Raw genomic sequence first — 6,740 nt, forward strand, 5'->3', positions numbered from 1 at the left:
TCTTTGAAGGTAGGTTCTGGAGCATTTTTGATAAATTAGATGTGGAATATGGTGTATTTTATTTATATAAGAAATTTAGTTTGTTGGATTGTTTTTCAACTCTATTGAAGATATTTCTAGAATTGACACAGCATGTTCATCCTTTCTAATAAATTCACTTTTCAGTGTGTATTATTAATTTGTTAGGACTGTTACCACAAACAGAGTGGCTTAAAAAACAGAAATTAATTTTCCCACATTTCTAGATGCTAGAAGCCTGAGATTAGGGTGTTGGCGGGGCAGTTTCTTCAGAGGCCTTTCTCCTTCCCTCCTTCTCTCTGTTTCACAAGGTCTTTCCTCCATGCATGTCTGTGTACTAATCTCCTCTTTTAAGGATCCTAGTCGGATTCGATTAGGACCCACCCATATGACCCCATTTCAAAAAAAAAAAAATTATTTATTTGAGAGAGAGAGAGAGTGCAAACACGCAGTGGGAGGAGGGGCAGGGGCAGAGGGAGAGAGAGAGAATCCCAAGCAGACTCCCAGCTGAGTGTGGAGCCCGGTATGGGGTTTGATCCAAATATCCCAGGATCATGACCTGAGCCAAATCTAAGAGTCAGACACTCAACTGACTGAGCCACTCAGATGTCCCCACTTACCTTTTTAAAGGCCCTTTGTCTAAATACAGTCACATTCTGAGGTACTAGGCATTAGGACTTCAACACTATGACTTTGGGGGAACATAATTCAGCCCCTAACAGTGTGTGTTGTACATTTCACTCACTCACATATTGTCATTTTCGTCATGGTTGTGTACAGCGCACAACCTTTGTGATATGCAACCCGGAAGGACATCCGAAGACCCCGACAAAACCGATTCCTATTTCACAGTGAGACCGTTTAAAATAAACAGGAGCTCACTCTTAGCGGTCCTTGGAAGCATCTCCGTCTTCGATTGTCATGACTCAATTTAAATAGAAGCAAGACACTTTTCATTTGCACCTGCTATTCAAGATAGAGCTCTCACTAGGAAGAATATTCAGTTAGAGGTAATTTTTAAGCGTCTTATTTTTTTTCTGGTAAGAAAGATCCCCGCTTATTATTTTAAAAGACTCAGTTGTTACAGAAATACATATGCTGGAAGGGGAGAATCTCCTGTAATCTTGCCCAATAGTTTGTTCCAGGACTTAGATGCCACAGGGATGAGGCAGCCACTGGAGTGTTCTACCTGCCGACGCGTTCAGAAGTCCCTGAGGTTCAATCCTGGGGCTACTGCTGGGATTGTTCTGACGACCCACAGACTGTGATCAGTTTGGACTTGGGCCATGATTTGTTGGGCAAGTTGATGATTTCTGAGTGCCCAGCATCGGCGCCCCCTCTCCACCTCGGCTGGGGTTGGGGGGCACGGGAGCCTCCGAGAGGTTCTATTCCGTGGGGGTGGGGGAAGGCAGCGCAGTGAGGCTTGATTGCTGCTGGCTCTCCTCCGGCCCCACAGCCCCCCTCCTCCTGATAGGGAGAATTTGATGCCCTTCAAAATATAGAGTATATTGATCTGTTTTCTAGGCAACAGACGCCGAAGCCCTGTCAGCTAATGTGACTTCAGAAGGTTAAATATGGTTTCGGAGTGAATTACCAGCTGCCCACAAATGTTTTATGCGTGGTTTGAAATGCAGATACAGGGAAGGAAGGCGCTCAGGGTGGGTTTTTGGGCGCACATATGCATCTCTCCAGGCGTAAGTTATGTCCTTTGTGTTCTGTCTGGCTCTGTGTCTTCATCAGACAATGTCATCCCCAGAAAGTTAGTAAAAATAGGAGGAAAACAGAGAATGTCAAAGATAGGAAATAGTTCTAATTATTTTCTGAATTATATATGTTTTAATCAGTAAGACTGTCATTCTCCCATTGTACCTCTCTGAGGGAGAGAGAGAGAGAGGGAGGGAGAGAAAGTATGAACCCTTCGGTAGTAGAATGCCGAATTTAAACTTCTTGGGATAAAAACACCAAGAATTTGGCAATATGTTACTAAGTGACAGATTTAGAAAGTTTTTTGTCATTTGATCTGGCTTTTTCCTCCTCTTGCCTTTTATACAGTGTGGGCAGTAAAAACAGCTCTGTTGGTTTTCATCTTGAGTCTGGTTTTGCTCTTTTGTCTTTTATGTGATGGTAAGCTTCGCATTGCTTGAATTTATAGAAAGTACCTCAGGGGGACACTTACAGTCTGTCTTTGGCACAGTTTCTTGATTTTTGTTTAATAAAATTTGTGTGAATATGGACTGATTTATAGGAGATTGGAATTCTGCTAGACATTTCAACCTCAGAAAACCTGGGTTTGAATCTTAAGGGTAATATCTTCTAGCCATGTGAACAATTCTCATGTTCTATCCCCTCTCTCAGCTCACAATTTTTATATGTGGAAAGTATTGGTGATCACATGGCCTGAATTTTCAGTGTTGTTTAGAGTGTTATGTTGGAGAATAATGTGTGAAATAGTGCTTTGCAAACTCAAAAACTCACGAAAGTTTGGTTATTAATATTGAAAATTTTCCACATTTATTTGAATACTACCATTCAGAGAATTTTTTTTTTTTGGGAAAAAGTGTGCAAATTAAGGTTATAGCTCTCCTCCTTAGCAAAAACAACAGGCATAGAAATGATGGGGTGGTCCATTTCTTGGATGTAGACTATTAGCCCTGGAGACAAACTAGAAAGAGAGGGGAAATTTTTCTAAAGAAGCATATGGGTAAGTAGCTACCTAAGAGATATGTCTTTGGTTTTTTAGGCTGTTATAATTGATTTATGTCCATTTTACTGGGTGGGTGAAGTTTGTGTACAGATGTGATATTAGCACATAATTATTAAATTAAAATTAATTTTTATTATTAAAATAAAATTAATAACTTAAAATCATGAATTATCTAGGTAATTAAAGGTTGGGAGATGGAAAGGTGATGTTGACCCAGCGGTACCATTTTGTAGGATCAGTTTCCATTATGTTTCCCAGAATTAGGTAAGTACAGCACCCCACCCCTCACCAGCCCCCTCTAAAAGTACCATGGGCTACTTGATTTAGGAAATTTTCTCTTCTGCTGGCTTTCATTGTGGGGTACAAAATGAAAAATGAAGCAGTACATGTGCAGATGGACATACCTAACAGTGTATGATTTGTTACCTGGTACAGGCAGTAGAAAGCTCTGCAGATTTTTCTTTAGGGCACTCTGTCTTTTAAGAAGAAGGGATGGGCACAGTATTCTCTCATGTTCTGTCCAGTTCTAAGGATACTGTGGATTCTCAACAATTACTAAATTATCCATGATAGTGTGAATAGGTTCTGCAAGTTACTTACTTCCTGAATGACCATTCAGCTTTTTCTAGATCTAGGTGTTGGAGAGGAAGAACTTACTCTGCCTTTCAAGGTCCTTCTGGCTGAACTAAGCCTCAAATGAACATGAGACAGAGTCCACACAGGGAAATCCATGCAGACATGGAAATTCCAGAGAGAAGGTCTTTGGAAAACAAATATTGCCCTATTATGCAGATAAGTTTCTTAGGTAGAGGAGAGTCTCTGTTAATAGCTCTCTTCTGGGTACAAGCAGGCATTTGGTGGTGGTGGTGGGGAGGTAAAGAGTTTTTCCTGAATCACCTGGGGTTTGATTGCTTTTAATTCAAAATAATGTTTATGCCAAGGTGGCCCATCTTGGGGTGGCCTGCCCTTGGCCCCTGCACAGGGGAATATTGCTTTAAAAATCAGGAAAGTGAAGAAGTATATTTATTTTGTGGATGAATGACATTAATTGCTGATGCTGTAAGTAGAACCAAATCAAGGAGTCATTTTTCCCCCTCTAGATGATGCTAATTTATGTTTTGAAGTGTCTCTGAGTTCAAAAGTGTCTTTGCATACACCTCTTTCTTGTGATAACCGTGCTTCATCATTTGCTAGCCGTGACACTTGCGGAAGGTTGCTTAGTCTCTCTGACTTCACTTTCTTCATCTGCAAAGTAATAGTAGGACTGTCATAAAGTTTCCATAAATTATTACATTTAAACACTCACTAAATGGCAGTTATTATTTGCAGATTTCAGAAAAATTGAAGCAAGGAAATCTGCTCATATACTGAAGCTCTTGTAAAGGCAAAATGGCAACACTGTAGTCAAAGTCTTCTGTTTGGCATCTGTGTTATGGCATTTGGCACAGTTATCATTATGTTACTAGAATTGTCAGGACAACGGATATTGTGTTAGGTGAACCCGGGCTTCACTTTCACTGCATCACAGACTTCGCCATTATTTAAAGAGGGATGATGAAACGCAACCGTGGAAAATAGTACTCATTTGTAAAAATTAGCCTTGAAATTTTACATATGTCTTGAGCAAGGTAAGCAATCCTCCTTAGCCAATTTATTTTCAAAACACAGCCTCTGCTTTTGCTTTTTCATTATATACATATAACATAGATGTATACCTAGATGTATATGTGTATATACACACACATAAAGCACCTGGCAGATGACCATCCTCTGGGGTCTCTACCCGATAGATGGACCATTCCTGATGATGCCCCGCTCCCGCCTAACAGATGCACCTCTTTCTTCTATTTTTGCTTTTCCTCTCTCCCACTGACAGTCTTCTTGTACCACACTCTATTTTCTTTCATTTTTTTCTTCTCTCTGTCGTGTCTGAAGTTTGCCAAAAGAAGTTGTATCATCTGTCGGGTTTTCACTACCAGTGTAGTGATAGACAGAAAGAGATTAGTAAGCCTTTAGGAGAGTATGCTTTACTAAATAAAGGAAAGATAACATTACTTGGCTTTTCTAAATGTTAGGTTCACTGCATATACCTTTTGTTTGAATTAATTGTGGTTTCCAATAATGGCTGAGATTAGAGTTCCATTGAACTTACTTACTTCTGTAAGTCTTCCTGACAGAAGAGTAAGATAGCTAGTGAAGTCTGACCTAGGTGAAGGACTCCAGAAGAAAGTAAGTAGCAGTGGGTTATGTATTCTTGCTCTGGGGTTATCCATTCCTCTCCACCCTTTAGGAAAATGAGTAGAGATACTTGAATAATTATGACAAAGCAAAGAATGGAATAACTTGCTTTAAAACAATGAAGCCAATAGCAGAAGAATCCATGTGCAGGTTAGCATTTCTAGCCTGTGAGTGAGGAACAGACATCCTGCATTTGGCTGACTTCTCACACTACAAACCAGTGGACTCAGTGCCCAAGGAATACGTTGTCTGTGTACGTACAAAAGGGCTGGAGAGAAAAAGAGGCAGTTGCCAAAGAACAGGGAACTAGGGTTCAATCAGTCTCAAAAACAGATTGACTTCCTGTCCAAGCTATGCTTTAATAATGGATAAAAACATTGCAACTCTCTAGACATTTCCAGGGAAACCTTTTGCATGATGATGTTTCTTCTACTTCTTCGCTTGCCGTGATGTTATGTTGTACACTTCATTCTCTAGTTAGATTGGCAGCCTATCCTGTATATGCTATTTCTTCAAGTTGTACACCTGCAAAGCCATATTTCTCCTCTTCTTTCTTCTTTGGTCAAAGGGTATTTATGTTTCAGCTGAAGTCAGAGTCCCTCCTACATTGGCCTCAAGCTTCAGCTGACATTTCTGCCTCTTATAGAACCTAAGATTTCTGTTTCAGACAAATTCTTCAATTGTAATTTGTCAAGTTCTGTGATTCTTGAAAAGAAATGGAAATTGGTCAAGCTATCAGAAAAACTCAGAGTCATCATCGTGATGTTATCTTTTGTGATGCACATTTTAGGACTGGGACATAATGACTACCTCCACCCGACTTCTGGCTTCAAGGCCACCCCTAGAGTGTGCAGGACCCTGGATAAGTCATTTTTTTTTGGTGGATCCCTTGTTTATATGATCTTTTTCATTTAAAAATACTTTGCTCCTTTTCCAACTGGGACCTGGCAGAATGGCTCCCTCAAAGAAGGGTGGTGAAAAGAAGAAGGGCCGTTCTGCCATCAGCAAGGTAGTGACCAGAGAATACACCATCAACATTCACAAGCGTATCCATGGAGTGGGTTTCAAGAAGCGTGCCCCTCGGGCACTCAAAGAGATCTGGAAATTTGCCACGAAGGAGATGGGAGCTCCAGATGTGCATGACACCAGGCTCAACAAAGCTGTCTGAGCCAAAGGAATAAGGAATGTTCCATACTGTATCTGTGTGCAGTTGTCCAGAAAACGTAACGAGGATGAAGATTTACCAAACGAGCTCTACACACTGGTTACCTATGTACCTGTCACCATTTTCAAAAATCTACAGACAGTTAATGTGAACTAATCACTGATTGTCAAATAAGGCCATAAAACCTCAAAATAACATAAAATAAAATAAAAATGCTTTGCTAAATTCATGAACACATACGAGGCAGAGTGATTTATTGTTAAAGATTAAGAATGATATCAGGAAGAGATAGCAGTGTATTTGCTTGTTGTCTGATTGGAGCACCTGAGAGTTCATCGTGGCTAGGTATTGTTCCTTTCAGTTTCAGGGCAGGCATCATCTCTTATTCTTTGTTGTCAAATGTGCTGTTCCCGAGTAATTTCATATCTCCCACTGTGAGAAAAAGGTAACAATGCTGTTATTATTCAAGTCCTATAGCTCGTCAGAACCTGTCTGGGTTGAAACAATACAGCTCTTCTTGACTCTGAAGTGCCGTGATGCCATTTGTTTCATGCTGGTTACATCATTATTCATGATGCTGCACCATCCATCTTGCTGTCTGTGAGTCGCTTCCGA

The 6,740-nt window shown here is 40.4% G+C and overlaps 1 pseudogene; it reads left to right on the top strand.

Moving 5' to 3' along the window:
• Positions 1-5,903: 5,903 nt before the first annotated feature.
• LOC113260737 (60S ribosomal protein L31-like) lies at positions 5,904-6,281 on the top strand (annotated as a pseudogene).
• Positions 6,282-6,740: the final 459 nt, after the last annotated feature.

This window comes from Ursus arctos, unplaced genomic scaffold (assembly GCF_023065955.2).
Source record: "Ursus arctos isolate Adak ecotype North America unplaced genomic scaffold, UrsArc2.0 scaffold_15, whole genome shotgun sequence".
In the NCBI taxonomy this organism is placed as follows: Eukaryota; Metazoa; Chordata; class Mammalia; order Carnivora; family Ursidae; genus Ursus; species Ursus arctos.